The sequence below is a fragment of the Canis aureus genome, chromosome 4 (genome assembly GCF_053574225.1).
Source record: "Canis aureus isolate CA01 chromosome 4, VMU_Caureus_v.1.0, whole genome shotgun sequence".
In the NCBI taxonomy this organism is placed as follows: Eukaryota; Metazoa; Chordata; class Mammalia; order Carnivora; family Canidae; genus Canis; species Canis aureus.
The window spans coordinates 6,217,820-6,237,606 of NC_135614.1; the positions used below are offsets into that span (position 1 = coordinate 6,217,820).

The following is a 19,787-nucleotide window of genomic DNA, read 5'->3' on the forward strand; positions in this document are numbered from 1 at the left end:
AATAAGAACTGAGGGTTAATGCTACTCTCTGTTAGAGTTCTAGCCTAACCTTCCAAGTCCTCTGACACTGTTTGAAGAATCCTTTGAATCATTTGTAATCGTGTTCCCTTCTCTTATGCTTTGTTTAGTTACTGTTATAGCATAAAAATATATGAACCTGCATTTCTGTGATGTCTTGACAGCTCTAGATGTTTTATCATTGACTTCTCAAAACTGAGGAAGGTAGGATATTAACAGAGGATATAGGGCGGCCGGGGGTGGGGGTGGGGCACTTGGAACTGCGAAGTGACTTGTTCCGTGTTATGTCTCTCCGGATCAGACAGGGGTGCCCAAAATGTGGGGTGACCCATTGGGGTGGAAGCTGGCAGTGAAAGAATTCACCTGAGGGAGAACAAAGCAGATAGTTTACTAAACTAAAGGAAGTACTAACTACTTCCTTCTGCAAGGAAGCAGTGGGTAGGACAGCAGGGGAGAGGCTGTCTGCCTGGAGGCAGTGGGGGAGGGCTGTAAAGGGGGAAAGTGAGGAGTTACAGAACCTATGGAATTTTACTTTTTTTAGTACCTGTGCCTGGTTGTAAGGAGCCCTTTGGTTAGTTAGGGCCTCGACATTGTGAGGCAGGTTGCCTGATGGTCCTGTCTGTATTCAGCCACAGGGTTACTGTCGGTCCTTCTGCTTTGCTCTACGTTTTGTTACTCAAGCCTGTTGCCTAAAAGTGGCCTCTATTTCAGAATCACACAGTGATTAAAATGAGTTCAGGCTCATCTTCCTGCTTCCTGCGTGAGCCATCTTACCATAGGTCATGCTACATCACAGCTTTGAGGACAGCAAGTTTGGTAGATGTCCTCATCTTAATGAGATGTCTGTATAGAAACTTATTTGGTGGTTTCCTCTGGAAGGAGGTAAGCTCTGGCTGTGCTTTTTTGCTATTTTTGTTCATTGCTGCATCTTCAGTGCCTAGAGTGGGTTCTGGCACGCACTGGGCACCTCAGTAAAAGTAACTGAATTAATTAAAAAGACATTGATTCCACAAAAAAAAATTTTTTTTTGTGGAGTCCTACAGAAAAGGCTGTTAGTAAAACCTATCAGACTCCCCCATCTCGAAAAAAGAAATAGGTCTCTGTACTAAGTGACATGAAATACTTCTCATAGTGAAGGTTAGGTCTCTTCAGTTATACTCTCCTTCTTTAGCACAGCTATCCTCTCCCAAAGCAGAGATAAATTAAACTTCTTTCTTGGATGGACTTAAGGTATGTGATAAAGGGGATTCCAGAAACCTCTAAGGCAGCCTTCCAAACATCAGCCCTAGAGCAACAGTATGTCTGGAAGACACCCATCCTAAATAACACCTGTGACCTGCTTAAAACAGCTTAGGATTTAAAAATTCTAGTTCATTCCATGCTAAAAAGCACTTGACAGATATCCTACAGTCAAAGGAATAAGCTCTCATGGAGTCAAGAAAAGCACCTCCCTGAACCAGTTGTCAGAGGGCTCTGGATCAGTCTAATTATAGACCGCGTTCTGCGCTTGTGGAGCTGTGGCACCTGACTTGCACGAGTCCTGGATGCACACACGAGTGTTTCAAGGATGGATTTGTCAGCCACAGACTTCTATTTCAAGCATTTGCAGGCTGGTCATATTTTGTGCCATCGCGGTGTCACCATGAAACAAAAGAAGGAACAGGTGAGCTCCGTTGTGTGTGTGCACCTGGTCGGACAATGATTTAAGGCCAGCAGCTGGGCCGCCTGGAAATCCAGTGTCCACCGCGTAGGGCTTGGGGCAGCTGAGTTACCGGGCGGTGGACCAGGCTTTCTGAGAGGCAACTATCAGAAAAGCACATGTCAGGTAACATTTTTCGTAACAAGCTTCCTCCCTCCTCCCAGCAGCCCATCGATTCCGCGCCATCAGCCCAGTGCACGCAGCCGCTGTTCTGACGCCGGCCGCTGTGAGATCACCTGACAGGAAGCCGAAGATGGGGGTGTGCTGCAAGGCTGGGGAACCGAGGAGACAGCGGGGGCGTCGGACTGCCCCCTTCTCCGGGTCCCAGGTGGGGCGGGGTGGGGGCCGCGGCGGCCTGGACCGCAGGCGGGGCTGCGCAGGAGCGCCAGGGAGCATGCGCAGCAGGCCCGCCGCAGGCCCGCAGCCCAGCTCTGGCGCCATCTAGCGGCGGCGTCCCCGCAGCGGCCCGGAGGGAGCGCCCCGAGCTTGGTTCCGCCGCAGCCCGCCTCCGCGGCGCCCGCTGAGACTGTGCAAAGCAAGGTGGCCAGGGGCGAAGCGAAAATACTTGTACATTTATATGTCTAGGGGGGAAAATCTGGAAGATGCGCCAGGATAACATTTTGTCGGGTCTGGTCTCAGGGCCCCAGAAATTTATTTATTTATTTATTTATTTATTTATTTATTTATTTATTTATTTATTTATTTATTTATTATATATATTTTTAAGATTTTATTTATTTATTCATAGACACAGAGAGAGAGAGAGGCAGAGACACAGGGAGAGGGAGAAGCAGGCTCCATGCAGGGAGCCCGACGTGGGACTTGATCCTGGGACTCCAGGATCACACCCCGGGCCGAAGGCAGACGCTAAACCGCTGAGCCACCCAGGGATCCCCCCTTTTTTTTTTTTTTTAAGATTTTATTAATTTATTCATGATAGACATAGAGAGAGGCAGAGAGAGACACAGGCAGAGGAAGAAGCAGGCAGAGGGTTTCTTTAACTCAATTTCCCGGTTCTGTGCAAAAATAAAGAGGTGCCTAGAGTGGAACAAACAGCTTTGGGAATTAGAGACTTGGGACCCTGCTCTCAGATTTGCAACTTACAAGATAACTTCTTTGAGGCTGGGTGGATGCAAGAGGGTGGTGGTAGCTCCTCACACTCGGACCACCCAAGCGCTACTGCCTGTGCCCAGCACCGATGCCCCCAGTCCTCCAGGTGCTCATCGCCCTCTGCTCCTGGTACCCATCTGCTTTGGACCACTCCTCGACCTTCCTCTGGCCATTCGTGTCTTCTGCATCATTTCCCCCTCTCTGCTAGATAGTCCCATCAGCAGAGACATGGTATAATCATCCCATTTTAAACCAAACCTCTTGACCCTTTGTTCCTGCAGCTAGCACCCCACTTCTCCTCATTTTTATGTTATGACAAAATGTCTCCAAAGGGCTGTCCATTCCTGCTGTCTCCACTTCTCCCATTCTCTCACGACCCACCCTGTCCTGGCTCCTTCACTGAGGCTGCTTTTGCCAAGGAAGCTAGTGAGCCCCTTGGTGCTGAATTGTGGGGTCAGTTCTTAGTCTTTTCTTTTTCTTTTAAGATTTTATTTTATTTTAGGGTCGCCTGGGTGGCTCAGTTGTTGAACATCTGCTTTTGGTTCAGGTTGTGATCCCGGGGTCCCAGGATCGAGTCCTGTATCAGGCTCCCTGCGGGAAGCCTGCTTCTCCCTCTGCCTGTGTCTCTGCTTCTCTCTCTCTCTGTGTCTATGAGTAAATACATAAAATCTTAAAAAAAAAAAAAAGATTTTATTTTATTTTATTTTATTTTATTTTATTTTAGAGAGAAACATGCAAGCAGGGGTGGGGAGGAGAGGGACAAGTAGGTTCTGTGCTGAGCGTGGAGACCACTGGGGCCTGAACCCAGGACCCTGAGATCATGACCTGAGCCAAAATCAAGAGTCAGATGCTTAACTGACTGAGCCACCCAGGGGCCTCCAGTTCTCAGTCTTTATCTTTGATGGCTTATTGGTAGTATTGGACACAGTCACTCACTTCTGGAAACCTTTTGTGCTCCTGGCTTCAGTACCCTACACTTGAATCTTCTCCTACTCTGGCTATCTTCCACTTTCCAGGGGCTCAGTCCTTGGATGTCTTTGCCAGTGATACTCCTTAATAATCTTATGCAGTCTCGGGGCTAAAGATGCTACCTGTATATGCTGGCTACTCCAGAGTGTCATCTCTAGGCTAGGTGTCACCTCTGAACTTCAGATTCAGATAGCCAGCTGTCTGTGACCGCTCAGACTTGGAGTCTCTAAACCGAACTTTTGATCTTTCCATCTGCATCTGCTGTCTTAGGTCATCTCCATCCTACTTAATGGTTCCTTCAGGCTTCCGGACACTCAGGCCAAAAAGATCCATCATCCTTGACCCCTTCTTTTCTCTCACCCCTCACATCCAGTCTGTCTGGAAACCTTGTTGGCTCTGCCTTCGTGATTCCAGTCATTTCTCACCATCTCCACTATCACTCTTGTCCTACCCTTCTTTATCTATTTAATGCCCATCTCCTGCACAAAAAGATCAGCTCCATGAGGAGTGGGGTTGGCAGTTTTGTGTGTTGCTCTATCTGTAGGGCTTCAAACCATGGCCTGCTTGGTACTCAATAAACATTGGCCAACAAATGAGTGAATGAATGAAGCAATTGGTGAATAGCGGGTACTTAATAAATGGTAACAATTGTTTCACATTGTCCTTCTTAGATACCTAATTTGAATAGGAAATTAAAAGAGAAAATTGCACTGTGAAGCAGCAATCAGATACATCCACTTATAGTATGTATAGTTTACTTCAAAACACTTCAGCAAGGGGCTTTGGCTGGCTCGTCGGTGGAGCATGTGACTTTTGAGCTCAGGGTTGTGAGTTAAACCCCACAGCTGGATGTAGAGCCTTCTTAAAAATATCATAAAAATTAAATAACATACTTTAGTAAGAAAAGAAATACATGAAGCCAAGCTGGCAAAGCGTCAAGAAGTGTGAAATTGAACCAATGTGCCCATGCCTGTTACACTGTATTCTTTCTACTCTTTCTGTAAGAAAACTTTAACAAGAGAAAAGAAACAGAAAGCATGCTATACAGCCTTTGTGGGAGACTCATGACAGCAGCATTTTGCTGTTGATTCAAAGCGACCTGCCAGTGGAGCCAGAGGCCTGGGACTGAGGACCCTGCTCACCTCCCAGGCCCGTGCAGACAACCACTGAGCAGCTTGGCAGGCCTGGTGCTGCCTCCACTTGGCTCCCTGTCCCCCACTGTCCCAGTGGCTTCTGAAAGGTGACCGGGCCAACCTGAAATGCCAGCTGCTCCTCTGAGACAAGCAGCTCTCAAGCTGCTCAGCTGTTCTAGCAAGAAAAACCTTGTGGTGCTGAGCCAAATGTATGGCTTTTGAACTTGGAGGGTGAAAAAAATTGTTAAATCTAAGCCAGAGGCCTACCAGAACTATCCACCGAAGCTACACAGAAAGGAAATAGACTTTCTCTCTGAGTGGCTTCAGTGGGATAACTCGAGACAGTATTGGGTTTAGGGTAACTGCATGTTGGAAGGTGGTCACAAGTGATGTTTTCTTTCCTGGCTTCAAAGCAAAACTCTGAGAACAGTCAGTCCATTTTACTGTTATCTCTAGGTTATGGGATTGGGGTGATATTTTTCTCACAGTTTCCTATATTTTTAAAATTTCCGCCTTCACCACATATTATTCTCATAGTAAGAGAAAATAAAAGTGTGGCTTTTTTCTCTCTGCTGTGTCAGTTGGGACGCTTTCTGCTGTGACAAATCCAGATCAAACTAAAGCAGATGAAGGAGCTGCTGCTTCATAGGCATATCCTGGACCTGCCTTCCTATCTCTCCTCATCCTGGGGCCTCACTCTAGATTTAGCTGTTTTCCAGCAGATGCTTCCCTTGTGGTCACAATGCAGCTGTAAGGGCTTTGGACTTGTATCTTTCCACCTGCTAGTCCGGTAGGAACAATTCCTAGCACCCCCCCACCCCCGCTCCCCAATTCCTGGCAAAATGTTCTTAGGACCTCACTGGCTCATCTGCCCACCTATAACCCGATGCTGAGGCAAGGGAGATAGAGCAATGGACTGACTTGTGTCTTGGTTACATGCCTCTCCCCTGGGATGGAGGTGGGACCCTCTCCCCGAAGCGCAGGGGCTAAGGGGTAGGGAACCATAGTTTCCTAGAGGGAATTTGGTGTCCAGTTAACAAAAGAGAAGGAGTAGATAGATGGCAGATAGCAGAAAATCACAAACGTGGTCTTCCTCCCTACTCCAGAAATGATTTGTAATAACCCCAGCAGGAGAAAACTTAGGCTAAGGAAAGCTACAGTCATGGAGTCCAGAATGTAGTTCTGAGCTTCCTGGCAACTAAGGCAAAAAGGGAAGACTACCTGCTCATCAGGATTAAGCAGTAAGGAAGGACCCACAACTTGACAAAACTTTCCTAAGATAACAAGGCTCATTTTAATTTGTCCTCTCCCTCTTTTCTCTGTCCACCTCGAGCATTTCTTACTATTTTACTTTTTTTTTGTCTTTCTTGGGCAGTCTTCACCTTTTTCTTGTGTACTGGGAGGAGTCCTTGTCCCTTGGCTCTGCCTGGAGCCACCATATGGCCTGCTGCCCTTTCTTCTACAGTTGAGTAGGAAACTCTGAGAACATTTGGGGTGATCCTATCACTGTGCTGCAGGAGATAGCAAACCTGAACTCGAAAGGCTAAAAACCCACTGATGTCCGATCATCAGTCCTCCAGAAACAAAGGGTCAAGAGACTAGGAATTTAGTTCTGTTTCTCCTTGAGTCACCTACACCCCACCCCTCACCAACTGACTCCCCTTCCGTCCCCCTTTTGAAGAGGACTGAGCTGGACCTGCTGGTGACACCAACATTCTGCCCGGCTGCGAAAAGCGCACTGCGCAGTGGGAAAGTACAGTTCTCCTCCCGAAACCCATTTCACAATGTCTTTTGCATCAAAAAACTTCTCAGTGATCTTCCTCCAGACCACATAGTTTCTCACAGATCCCGAGAGTTTCACACTCCATTCTTTTTCCTGTGTTGACAAGTGGAGGAAGCACATCTGTTGGGGCCAGGCGTGGTGCTGGCCCCCTCAGCCCTGCTCTCCCAAGCCCCCCTGTCGATGAAGCAGGAGCAGAGCCCGCACATCCCAGCAGCCACTGGCCTGCGGGGAGCCTTCCTGACACAGGCCCTGGTTGCTTTGGGAAAAGAAAATGTTGACCGGAAGACCCCTTCCTCCCCACTCCTAGGCTTCAAGTTTACAAAGTAGCTACAGGGCCCTGTCGATCCCCCCAAATGAAGGAGAGGAGGGCACTTTTTGGCCTTACTACTGCTTGGGGTGTTTTCTTCCCTAGAGTGGTCCTATTTGCACCTTTCTAATGGCTAACACCCACCTCCTCCCCCTACCCCCACCCCCCCACCGAAAAGCCAGGCAAGAGGCTAATTTGACTGTAGAAAGGAAGTGATCTGTAACCTTTCCTGTATGATCTGTTCAGGCTCTCTTCTATGCTGTTCCTACAGTCTGAACTTTAGTATTTTGCCTCCGTGTTTGGTGGGATCGTCTATAACCGGCGTTTTGACTATGGTCCTTTTACTTCGCAGAACATTACGTGAGTGGGTGGCAGCCACCTGCATCTCCAAGGGGAGGACCATTGCTCAGAATTGGCCGTAGGTATTTCAGCGGACTGTTGAAGAATAGGATGTGACCTAATAAGAAGAATATGCTTTAGGTTGCCTGCCGCGGTAGAAGAACATCCCCACCAAAAAGAACGTTTTTCGGCTGCTTTGTCTCTCCAGGACCCAGTGGCTTGCTTCCATCACAGACACCCCGCTAGGGCACGATTCATGTTATATACTTAGAAGCCTTATTTTAAAAATTGGATTGCAAAGCAGAGTGTATCTCACATGATTCAACATGGTTTTTCTTTTTTCCAATGGTTTTTGTGAATCTATTATGAATGAACTAATTTTGCTTTAAACAAAAGGTCTTTTATTATGCTGATACCGCATAAACACAGATGAAAGGTTTTCTCCCTGAGAATAGTTGTTAGTTCTCAACATGAAAGAATAATGAGCATTTTCACTGATGGCAGTAACTTTGACCGTTGTATGGTGAAAGAAAATGATTTACCAGTACAGCAAATTTGTGCCTTGTCTTAGCAAGCGGTCACTTATGAAATTGCCCATTCTGGGTCCTCTCCCAGGACTTCCCTAAAGTAGAGAAGTTGTAACCATTACCCTGAACTCAGGAGATTTCCTTGAAACCAGCAAATGTTTCCCGTTGGCAATGGGAATGTAAACATGACTCCAATTAGTGAATATACGACTAGCTCCTTCCTATCTGTGAGTTTAGCTGTGTTAGCTAAGTGAGAAAAATCTTTCCCTTTGTCTTCCCAATTACTCATCTCCAGTGGAATTCCTTACAGTCAGTTCACAGGCCTTTAGGGATGATCAGCTCATTTTTTAAAAATTGTGGAGGGAATACTCCCAAACACATTTTATTTTATTTTTTAAGATTTTATTTATTCACAAGACACACACAGAGAGAGGCAGAGACACAGGCAGAGGGAGAAGCAGGCTCCCTGCGGGAAGCCCAATGGGGGACTCAATCCCAGGACCCCAGGATCATGCCCTGAGCCGAAGGCAGATGCTCAACTGCTGAGCCACCCAGGCATCTGTCAGCTCATTTTTAAACATTGACTAAAAATCTGCTAACAGTGTATTTAAGTCCTGTAGGTTAGGATAATGCCCTCAGAAGTTTAGCTTACAACCACTCTTATGGGTCGTGTTCCCTGCATTTCCTTCTGGGGGATGCACATGAGAAGAACAGTGATCAATGTAACTTTTGGGTTTCTTTGGGAGGAAACAGATCTTTGTTCTAGTGCTTCACACTCATTACAGGATTATTAGGAAAGGATGAGAGAGAGAGAGAGAGAGAGAGAGAGAGAGAAATGCAGGTCTCCACGAAAGATCATCGCCTCTGGGCCAAAAGCTTAAAGTGTGTATATGTGGCGATAGAGTTTATGTGTCAACTGGAGGGTGTTTTCAGATGAGGTTAGCATTTAAATTGGTGAACTTTGAGTAAAATAGATTGCTCTCCCTAATGTGGGTGGGCCTCATCCAATCAGTTGAAGGCATGGGTAGAACAAAAAGACTTATGTCTTTCAATAAGAGGGCCTTTCCAGTAGATGGCCTTTGGACTTCATCTGCGCCATTGGTTGTCCTGGATCTTGAACCTGCTCACCCATGCTGCAGATTTAGGGCTGCCAGCCTCCATGGATCTATGGGCAAATTCCTTATAAGAAATCTCTTTATAGCATGCGTATATATCTTATTGATTCTATTTCTCTGGAGAACCCTGATCAGTACAGTGTGTCCTGCTGAGACTGGCTCATTTGTGCAAGACTGCAGACTTTCAGTCAAGGAGATCTTATAGATGAACATCAGCGTTCTTCCTTGAAAACTCTCTACCAAAATCTCACCTCCACTCTTTCTCAGAAGCACCTTCTTGGTGTGCATGGGTGCTCTCTAGTGCCAGGTGTAGGCACTGCAGAGTACTGGCCTGTCTTCACTGGTTCCCCCACCAGTGTACTCACCTGGTAGGAGACCTGCATATTCGTGTGCATCATTCACTCTTTTATTTACTCAACAAACATTTAGTGAGGGCTTGCTTGTGCAAAAGGAAGGCATGGCAGCAGATGCAAAGACTGCCCAGTAAGTGGTCTCTTCCCCCTCATTGAGCTCACAGTCTCCATGGAGACAAGGAACAAAAGCAGGTGATTATAGTCATGTGTGCTCAAGGCCAATCAAGAAAGGTGAACAAGGAGCTGGGGCATGAGCAATGGGGATTTGAGGCTGGAGTGTTTGCTCTGGTCCAGACATGGTGTTGGCTCTGGATGTAGACGGTTCATGGCCACTTACTTGCATGCTTCCTCCTCAATGGGTGCATCCTGTAATGAGCGTGGATGTGTTGGCCAATAGCAGAAACTCAGATTCGAAAAAAAAAAAAAAAGAGAAAGAAAGAAAGAAACTTAAATTCGAATATTATCTCCTTCAATTTCCTTTCTCTATGCTTGAGGAGAGGTCACCTTGGAGAGGTGTACAGCACTCTAGTGAAGACAATGGGTTTTGAAAGTTGACTGTCCAGGAGCAGATCCAAGCTCTGGAGAGCTTCCCTTAACTTCCTTGTGTGTTCAAGGCAATTAAGAGTATTGCCCTCATAGGGTTATGTTATAGGAACTCGATGTGATAACATGCATGGCCAGTCTAGGTCTTTTGTTGCAAGCACCAGAAATCAAACTTCGTTAAGGTTTGTTGGGAAAATATCAGATAGCTCACAGAATTGAGGGGGAGGCTGGCAGTTTTTCTATTAGTTTCTATGCTCTCCCTTGCAGAGTTCTTAAGTTTGTATCCTCTCTGCAGAAAGACTCTGCTTCCTAGTCCATATTGAGGAAGGGAGGACTATGTCAGCTCCCAAGTGTACACACTTTTCACGTTGGTCCTCTAGAAAGAAGCTGAAATCTCTCAGCCAATCAGATTTCTGGGCAGGCATCCTCAGCAGCCCGGTTCAGGTCAGGTGTGGGGTAGCACGTGTCCACCTGGCTGCCCAAAGCTTCCCTACTGTGCCTGGTGGGCTGTCCTGGTACCAGTCCAGGTGGCAGGACTGTAGAGCCCCTCCAGGTGCTGGTGCTGTCCCATCAGCTCAGCTCTGTGAGTCCTTTCCCAGGCAGGGGATGGAGTGTCACCATGGTGTCCTCTCTGCTTCCCAGGATGGACCTCAGTCTTCCTGAAAGTCCCTGTGGCTCTCAGCATCTGTGTCCTCTGCCTGGCCAGAGCTCTACCCTGTGTATCTTCTTCCTCAGCCCCTGGCCTCTATGTGCTCCTGTCCCACAAGGAGCCACTCTTATGCCACTGCCAGTGATCTTCCTGCTGATGCCCGCCTAGGACTTGTTACAGGCAGGCCTGGCCTCAGCCTTTTTGGATTTGACCTCTCATAAACACGGGACATACAGAGGCTGTCCTACAGGCACAGAGCACCCGGGATGATTTCCTTGCATTTGCCAGAGTGTGGCAGTGGTTCTTTAAAGATCGGGGCCCTGCACTCCTAGCTCCCAGCAGTACCTTTGGAGGCTGTTGCCAAGGGCTGCCTTGTAGGGATGGGGTGGGAATGTCCCCTAAGAAGTCAGGGGATGAGGTCAGGAGGGGCTGGGCCTGGAGCAGGAGTGATCCCCTCACTGTCTCAGTGTCTGCTATGGACAGGATTGACAAGGAAAAGGAAGAGAAAGCTGTTCTGGTCCTGTGCCTCCCTGCCCAGTCCCTGCCTCAGGCCCTACTTAGAACATCAGCATTTCACCCTCTTTCCCTCACCACCCATCACTCTGTCATGGACTCAGACGTCCCTTGAAACTCAGGGACCTTGAAACTTCCAACCACAGACATTGGCGTTGCTTTGTCGGAGAAGCCAGCTTAAGCTGATCGTGGTTATGGCTTAGTGTGAGCATCTGGCTGCATGCTGGCCCAGGGGGCAGGGGTGTGGAGACCTGACCTGGCTGCGGGCCCTCCCCATTCTCTAGCTGCTGCTGGAAGGATCTCGGCCAAATTCAGGCACACTGGACAGTCCCCCTGGCAGCAGCAGGTGGGGAAGGCTCCTGAAGCTGTACTCCCCTCATTTGAGGTCTGCTCATCCTCCCCAGAGGCAGGCTGCCTGGCCCCATCTCCTTTGTTGTCTTCGGGCCTAATGACGGGCCTTTGCCCACCTTCGCTGCCCATTCCTTTCTCGGTCTGGCTCAATGCCGGGTGCTGAGGCTCTCCAGGAAGATCCTGCTGTGGCCGGGGGAGGCCCACTCGGATCACTCTGCCTGGTTGTGGGGCTCAGGCCTGGGGCTGGCTGCCAGCCTGATGGCTGTCCATGACTGCTAGAAGCAAGACTCTTTAGAATAAAACTTGTCTTTTGCTACACTCATTTTATTCTATGGTAAGATGACTTTGCAGTGAATGTATTGGGAAAGCTGACTTGGGACAGCCAGAGGCCTAGAGAAGATCTGGGAGAGGCTGGCGCCTCCGTGGCTCACCCCAGGTGGCCCTGGGCACTGGAGAGGCAGCAGTGCAGCAGAGTCCTGTTGGCACCCAGCTAAGAGTGTTCGTTCAGCCTCCTCCCTCTTTACCTGATCTCCAGGCCATGAACACTGGAGTCATTCAGTTGCTGCGATCCCTCCTGTGTGAGAGGATCGGGGCTATGTAGACCCCATGAAACATCTCCCTCGGGAAGGCCAGGGTGCCACGGGTGGCCCATGCTGCTGGCTGCTGTTCAGGGGGCTTGCACACACCGTGGTGAGGGTCAGGGCCACGCAGCCGCTGTTCAGCAGAGCACCTCCCCTGTGGCTGAGTGGAGGTGACTGCAGCCCACGTTACTGCTGATTGGGCTGCTTTCAGCGTTTGGACCTGAGGGCTGATTCCCTGGAGAGGCCAGCTGGTGCTGTGCAGGGGAGCTGGGTGGGGTGTGGGTGGTGCTGGCAGGTAATTGCACATTTGGGAGGCCCCGAGGACGAGAATCCCAGACAGGATGTGCGGTGATTCTGAGCCTGCCCCCCACACACCCCCCCTTCCTGCCCACATGCAGAGGTGCTGGGGGATGAGGACAGAATGAGACAGCCTTTCCTGTTTGGGGTGACTGTGGTCTCAGCATCCTAGTGGGGGGTGGAATGGCAGATGGCCAAGTAAAGGTGCTCTCCCCCTGCGAGGCTGGGGAAATGGGAGGTGCAGGGGGGCCTTTGGGAGGGGGGCCTTTGGGTGAGTTCTCAGGGCTCAGCCATTGTTTCTGGTTGTCTGAGTGGCGAGTGTGAGAGAGTGAGCATGCGGGACACCCATGCGCGGGCAGAGGGATGGCATGGCAGCATCAGGCCCTGGGCCCCGGTTCTGTGGCAACTCCTTCTGGGGGTGGGTGAGGCTGCAGAACTGTGATTCCTGTTCCTGACCTGGGAGCTGCATGTATTCCAGTGACATGATGGAGGGTAAGGGACCCCGAAGGTCATCCAAGTGGGCACTGGGCTCTGGGCCAAGGAGGTGCTCAGTGGGGTGGGGGTGGGGAGGGTGATGTCCCAGTCCCAGTAGGGGTGAAGCTGGCCACCAGCTCTGGGGCTGGGGCAGGGTTCGTGGGATATATAGTGAGACTTAAAGGGATCTGAAGGGAATGGTCAGGCACAAAGCATCTGGGTGGGGGAGGGGGACAGTTCCAGATCTTTCTTCAACACTTTAAGGTCAGGCATTGGGGAGGCCTCACTCAAAAGAGATCAGTACCTTTCCTCTTGGGGTTTAGAGGCTGACAAAGCTGGGACCAGGATGGTCAGGACAGGATAGGATGGTCAGTGTCCCCGGAGGGCATGGTCCTTGAGAAGAGGAGCCTCTGGCAGCAGCCCGGATTGAGAGTGCTCGTGACCGCCTTCCTGGCCGGCATTTCCTGCCGTCGGCCCCAGTGGCCCTGGTCCCGTGTCCCTCCACCTCTCTGGGCCTTTGTCTCTCCATCTGTAAAATGGAACTTCACAATTTGAGGGCTGGTTATGAGGTGCAAACAGGCTGTGGGAGTGTCCTGGAGTCAGCACACCTCGTGGAATTAGGAGTCCTGCTCCACATGTTCAACCACAGCATTCTCACTGCTGAGCCTCTAGAATGTCACTGTCCGAGGGGGATGCCACCGGTTCCCAGCCTGGGCCTGGCGTTCACGGATGAGAAAACTAAGGTTGGGGGGCGGCTGTCCGCTCTGTGCCCGGCCTTGGGCATGATGCATCACTGCCCAAATGATAAGGGGTGTGGACAGGCCAGCCCCCCCGCCTTCTCCTGGGGCTATTGTGGATGGTGCAAATCCAGTGACAAGTCTGGCCTCCGGCATGGGAAGCCTCCTGGTCGTGGGGCCTCCGGCTCCTGGCAAGACAGAGTGGCAAGTGTCTCCAGATACGGATCCGGGTCCGGGCCGGGTGGGGTGATAGCACTCCTCGCCCTGCGACATCCTTGCGCAAATCAGACGCTCCCCACCTCAGACAGCAGATCCTCAATGAAATCAGTAACATGTGCCTGAGCCTTCATTGCCGGGGCTGCATTAATCTTTACATTTTTGCCACATCACTGGTCCTCGTGACAGCTCAAGATGTTTTTCTGCTTCTGAGTATCCCTTTTATTAAAAGACTTCTGAGCCCCAAAGACTTGTTAACCAGCGGCCCCTCTGGTGTCCTGGAGCCTTTCCTTTCTCCCAGCTCAGCCTCTGCCTCTTCGCTTCTCCCACAAGTCTTTCCACATCATTCATTTTGACATTTAAAAGTTTCCAAGCTTGTTCTGAAACGCCACAAAACTGCCTTTGTTATTTGTAGGCTTTGGAATGCTGAGAATCCCAGGACACTGGGAAGGAGGGCCTGTCTGCTGCCGGCAGGATGGTCAGGACAGGACGGTCAGGACCAGGACTGTCAGGACAGGATGGCCAGGATAGGACGGTCAGGAAAGGATGGTCAGGATAGGACGGCCAGGACAGGATGGTCAGGACAGGATGGCCAGGACAGGATGGCCAGGACAGGACGGCCAGGATAGGATGGCCAGGACAGGATGGTAAGGACCAGGACAGTCAGGACCAGGATGGTTAGGGCAGGATGGTCAGGACCAAGACAGTCAGGACAGGATGGTCAGGACCAGGACAGTCAGGATAAGACGCTCAGGATCAGGATGTCGGGACAGGACAGTCAGGACAGCACATTTGGGACCAGAGGGCCTGCTGCTGGTGCATGGAAGTGGGCTTCCCAGGCCGAGAATGGGTCTGCTCCTGTCCCTCCCTCTGCAGGGCCACCCGGGCTCAGATGCTGCCTGCCTCCTGGTCTTCTGTCATTCTCACTATGCTAGGCCCTAGATTTTGTTCTTCCCAGTACCACAGAGTCACTCCAAGTATCCCCTCTACTCAGGAAGAACACTCCTGTTGACCCTGTTGCATGATTTCTCCACCTTCTGCTTGCTTCCTACTCTTGACAGGTTCTCCAGGTGTCAGGAGAGAATGTCAGGCAAGACAAGCCTGGACACATTTGAGTCTCCAGCTATGGAGGCTGGCTTCTTAATGCAGGCCAAAGTGCTGGGCCCGTTTTTATAAGATTTCACGTCTCTATACTTGGGATGAAGGTGCCATGTTGCATGCACATGACGCTCTTACAGCGATCTGCTGGTTTATGGTTGCTCCAGAGGCATGGATGCAGAGGGGGTGGGCAAGCCCAGGCTGAGGTTGGCTCTGCTGGTGGCTGGAACGCCACATTCTAGCTGGCCTGCTAACTCCCTGGGTCTGTGCCTGAGCTAATTGCAATGTTCCTCACAGAGTGGGCACCTCTTGGAGTTTCTAAAACCGAGCACGATTACGCAGACGCTGCCGCACCGTCTTTTTTTTTTTTTTTTTTTTTTAAGATTTTGTTTATTCATAAGAGACACAGAGAGAGGCAGAGATGCAGGCAGAGGGAGAAGCAGGCTCCATGCAGAGCCTGATGTGGAACTGGATCCCAGGACCCTGGGATCATGACCTGAGCTGAAGGTAGACGCTCAACCACTGAGCTACCCAGATGACATCTCTGCACCCCTAGTCTTAACGTGGACCCCGCTCTCCAATTCTGCTTTAGACGGCATGGGGTCAGTGAGACACACTCCGGTTTCCTTTTCACAAGTTGTTTGGAGGCTTTGGGCTCATGGCCAGAACAGTTCAGCAAGGAGGCAGGTGTAGGTAACTACGTTTTACTTTGCCTCCTGAAGATGTGGAGAACTAAACACAATCCCTCTTCCTAACGCAGAGCACGTCTTAATGCCAGAAGGAAGGGAATAAAATCAGAGTGAGACACCGCTTACCAAGAAAAGACAAATGCGTGCTGACATCTTCTCCCCCACCGATGGGAAACCGGGGCAACTGGGTGTCAGTGAGTTTGGGGACCAGCATTTTTGAATTGGAGCTCCTCAAGCTTCTGTGAGTGCTTGCATGAATCTGATGGTCTTGTTAAAATGCAGATTCTTACTCATTAGGCCTGGGTGGTAGGGGCTGAGATTCTCTTAACAAGCTCCCAGGTGAGTGCAGCACCTTGCTCTACCTATGAGTAGCAAGAGTGTGCCTTGTACTAGGCCAGAAACAATCCTGTGGTTGATTCATGCCAGCGAAAGACAAAATTAGGTAAAACGGTTATTTTGTATCTGTTTTCTAATAGGTTCTCTGCTATTGTGTGGACTTGGCCATGGCTGGCAGAAACCACTGCTGTCCTGCTGGGGGTTGAACGCAATCCTGCGCCAGGATCCTTTGTAACCCTGCCTACTTAAGATTAATGGCTACTGGACAGTCCCCATCATACAGGCCCAGCACCAGCATAACCAAGAGAGCTCAAGCGTTTCAGGCCCAGCAGCCTGGACTTCATTGATTCCAACAGCCACCTGCGCCACACCCCCTTCTCCTGCCCCAAAGCCGGTACCAAAAATGAAAGCCCAACAGATGTGTGCTGGAAATCCAATGTGGCAGGCCTGGCCCATAGCAGAGCTGGTACTCTGAGGAAAGGAGGTGACAATAGGGTGGAAATTCCTGTGATCCTGCTGGTGTGGGCACGTGGGATGATGCGGACATGCTGTTGGGTGCACGTGCACCCATACACATGTGTGGGGTTGGGCTGAGGTGTTAAGAAGAGGGGTGGCATGGTTGGGCTGGGACCCTGACACACCTTTTTGAGGCCCACAGTGAGACATGCATTGGACATCCTCCCCCTGCTCATGCATACCTGTATATCTGAAATCAGGTTTTACATAACAACATGCAGCCTTACTGCATGTGACACCCTCTAATTTTTTTTTTTTTAATTCTAAAATGCTGATTCTGATCCACTAAATTGATTTCAGGGCCCACTCTTGAGTCATGATGCAGATTTTGACAAATACTCAAGTACCTTAAGAGCCTTTTCTTAAATGGAGAATATGTGATTCTCTCATTTATTGTAGAGTAAAGAAGGCACAAGTCTTCTTTAACATGAGAAGATGTAATTTAGGAAATATGCATTTAAAATTGGGATTTCTTCAAATTCCATCCTGTAAGATCTTAGTGAAAAGATCTATTTCTTTGGTAAACTTGGAGCATCTAAGAAAATGGAAGAATGAATGAACTAGCATATTTATAGATACTTAAATCCTTGGATGGAAGATTTCAGGACAAATAAATTTATTTATTTTAAAGATTATTTATTTATTCATAGAGACACACACACAGAGAGAGGCAGAGACACAGGCAGAGGGAGAAGCAGGCTCCATGCAGAGAGCCTGACGTGGGACTCGATCCAGGGTCTCCAGGATCATGCCCTAGGCTGCAGGCAGCACTAAACCGCTGCACCACCAGGGCTACCCTGGGACAAATAAATTTTAAAAAAAGTATTATTGATAGGTGAGGTCCAAGTAGATACAAATAACAAATGTTTTTGAGATTAAAATTTATAATAACAGGATAATATGACTGATTTATAAATAATCTTTGAATATATCAGTAATAGAATGATAATGTCAATATTTACTGAGTCATTATATGCCTACTCTGTTAAACATTTTAATTCATAAAAACTTGGTCTCTTTAGAAACTTCCCTTTATTTTCAAAAACAGAGTGTGGCTCTGGGGGGATGAGGTGTATTGCCCTGGGTTGGTGACCTTGTTTCTTAGAGCTGAGAAGCAGCTTTTTTTGTTTTTGTTTTTAAAGATTTATTTTGTTGAGACAGAGAAAGCGCGCGTGTGCAAGTGAGCAGGGGGAGGGGCTGAGGGAGAGGGGGAGAGAATCTCAAGCAGACTCTCTGCTGAGGGCAGAGCTAGTTGTGGGCCTCCATCCGATGACCCCTGAGATCACGCCCCGAGATGAAACCAAGAATTGGACAGTCAACAGACTGAGCCACTGGTGTCCCTGGGAAGAAGTTTTTAGATGGTCTTGTCCAGAGCTTTAGAAGTTTCACAGGGGCAATATATTGTAGGGAAACACAGTGAGGGTGTAGTGGGGAGCAGAAAGAGGGGCTGGCGCCCTGAGCCCTTCAGTCCTCTGATCCAAGGTGGCTGCCTCAGCTATAACAAAGACCGATCTTGACCCAATCTGATCCAGTTTCCAATTCTGGGGAGGAGGAGTCAGATTGGCTCACCTGGGGTAGCTATTCCTGTTCATGTAGTCACCTGTAGTCTGGGTCTGGGGTCATGAAGTATAAACACGGTATTAAGGCCTCAACTCTGCTGGCACGACGGATAGTTCTGAGCGTCATGGTCTGGGTGTATAACTCAAAAGTGGTTACCATACTGCGGGACCCTTTGTTAAAATAAGATCTTACCTAAGAGCCAAACACATAGGATGGATAAAGACAGGGTTGTTCTTGTAAAGGGTATGGGGACCAAAGTCCTACCAAACTGGCACCCCTCCCCTGGGACATGGGAGTGTAGTTTTGAAAACCATGGATCTATTTCTCCCCCCTCATTTTTATAGAAAAATGAGGTTAGGGAGTGGGGTCACCTCCCAGAGGTACACAGCAACTGAGTGTCAAGGCTGGGACTGGCCCCAGGGCCTTGGCTCCTACTGGAATGTCTGCTCATCTCCTCGCTCTGTCTCCTCATGCCCAGCTACACAAACACACCACTGCCAGGAAAAGCCTTTTGTTTCTTTTTAAATTCCTCTTTTTAGGGGTGCCTGGGGGAACGCCTGGGTGGCTCAGTGGTTGAGCATCTACCTTTGCCTCAGGTCGTAATTGAGTTCTGCATGGGGTCCCCACAGGGAGCCTGCTTCTCCCTCTGCCTGTCTCTGCCTCTCTCTGTGTCTCTATGAATAAATAAATAAAATATTTAAAAGAAAAATCCTCTTTTTAGAAAGAAAACCACTTTTGTATTTCTACGGTGAGTTGATTTTAACTTGCAGAGTTAAAAAAATAAATAAATACAAGTAAGAGAATGGAACGCCAGAAGAAGACTTGTGTCCCCGCTGGAAGGGTGACTTGAGGGGTGCTGGCAGGGCCTCCTCTTGTGCGCTCACTGGACCAAGCCTTGCCCAGCACCTCGATTCAGTCCTCATCTCTCCTTTGGACACGCACAAGGGTCTGCTGGCACAGACAGGCTTGCTCTGGTCCCTGACCATGTCTTAGGTTGAAAATGTGCTTTGGTGGCTCCCATAGGATAGTGACTTTGGTTTCAACGCCTCCCAGTGATGCCTCCACGTGTGGGCATGAGTCTTGATGAAGCACTTTGCAGGAACGTGCTAAACTAGATGACCCATTTCCACTGGGGTTGTTACACGTAGCCTTGGGGGGATACCCTCCACATCTCCTGGCCGGCCGTTCCAGGGAAGGGCGCTTGGCTGGCTGCTGGCAGGTAGCAAAGGCCCGCGGCTCCTCCGTGCACCGGGTCACAAGGGCTGTCTGGAGGCTCCGGCCTGCGTCTACATGCAGGGCCACTTGATGGCACTGTTAGAATTGTGGAACGGAGGCTGCCTGCCTCAAAACAGTACCCCCCACCCCATTCTAATCCTCTCCAAACTCATTTCCACCCACCTTCTCCCAAACAGAGGCAGAAAAATTTCCTAGCCTGTTCCTCCTGGCGTGTCCCCCACCCTCTGCAACCCATTCCTGGCTGGATGTGAAGATGTAGTGGCCCCTCTGGCCTCTCTCTCACTGCTGCGCTCCCATCTTTCCATCCTGCTCTCTAAATCTTTACCATTCTGCATGTCCCAGGGGGACCTCCGGGGTTCCAGGCCATCTGCCGGAGGAGAAAGGGCCATGAAAACTTCTAAGAACCTGGGGATCTAAGAGAGAGAAAGCAGAAGTGTGTGGAATCCTGCTGGCCACGGGACTTGTTTTCTAGAAGGAAGAAGCAGTTGGCCGTGGGGTGAGAGCACAGGCTGCGTGGTGAGGGGTCACTGGGAGAAGGTGCTGGGAGGAATGGGAGGAATGTGCAGACAGTGGGGGGCAGGAAATGGGCTCTCTCAGCCGGAATCTTGGCATTAGGTTGCACGGATTAAAGGCTTTCT

The 19,787-nt window shown here is 49.6% G+C and overlaps 1 long non-coding RNA gene across 1 annotated transcript; it reads left to right on the forward strand.

Annotated features, from left to right (window-relative positions):
• Nucleotides 1–848: 848 nt before the first annotated feature.
• LOC144312100 (uncharacterized) lies at nucleotides 849–7,864 on the forward strand. Its single transcript, XR_013377534.1, has 3 exons — nucleotides 849–1,681; nucleotides 1,882–1,976; nucleotides 7,372–7,864. It is a non-coding gene; the product is annotated as an uncharacterized LOC144312100 (long non-coding RNA).
• The last annotated feature ends 11,923 nt before the right edge of the window (nucleotides 7,865–19,787 follow it).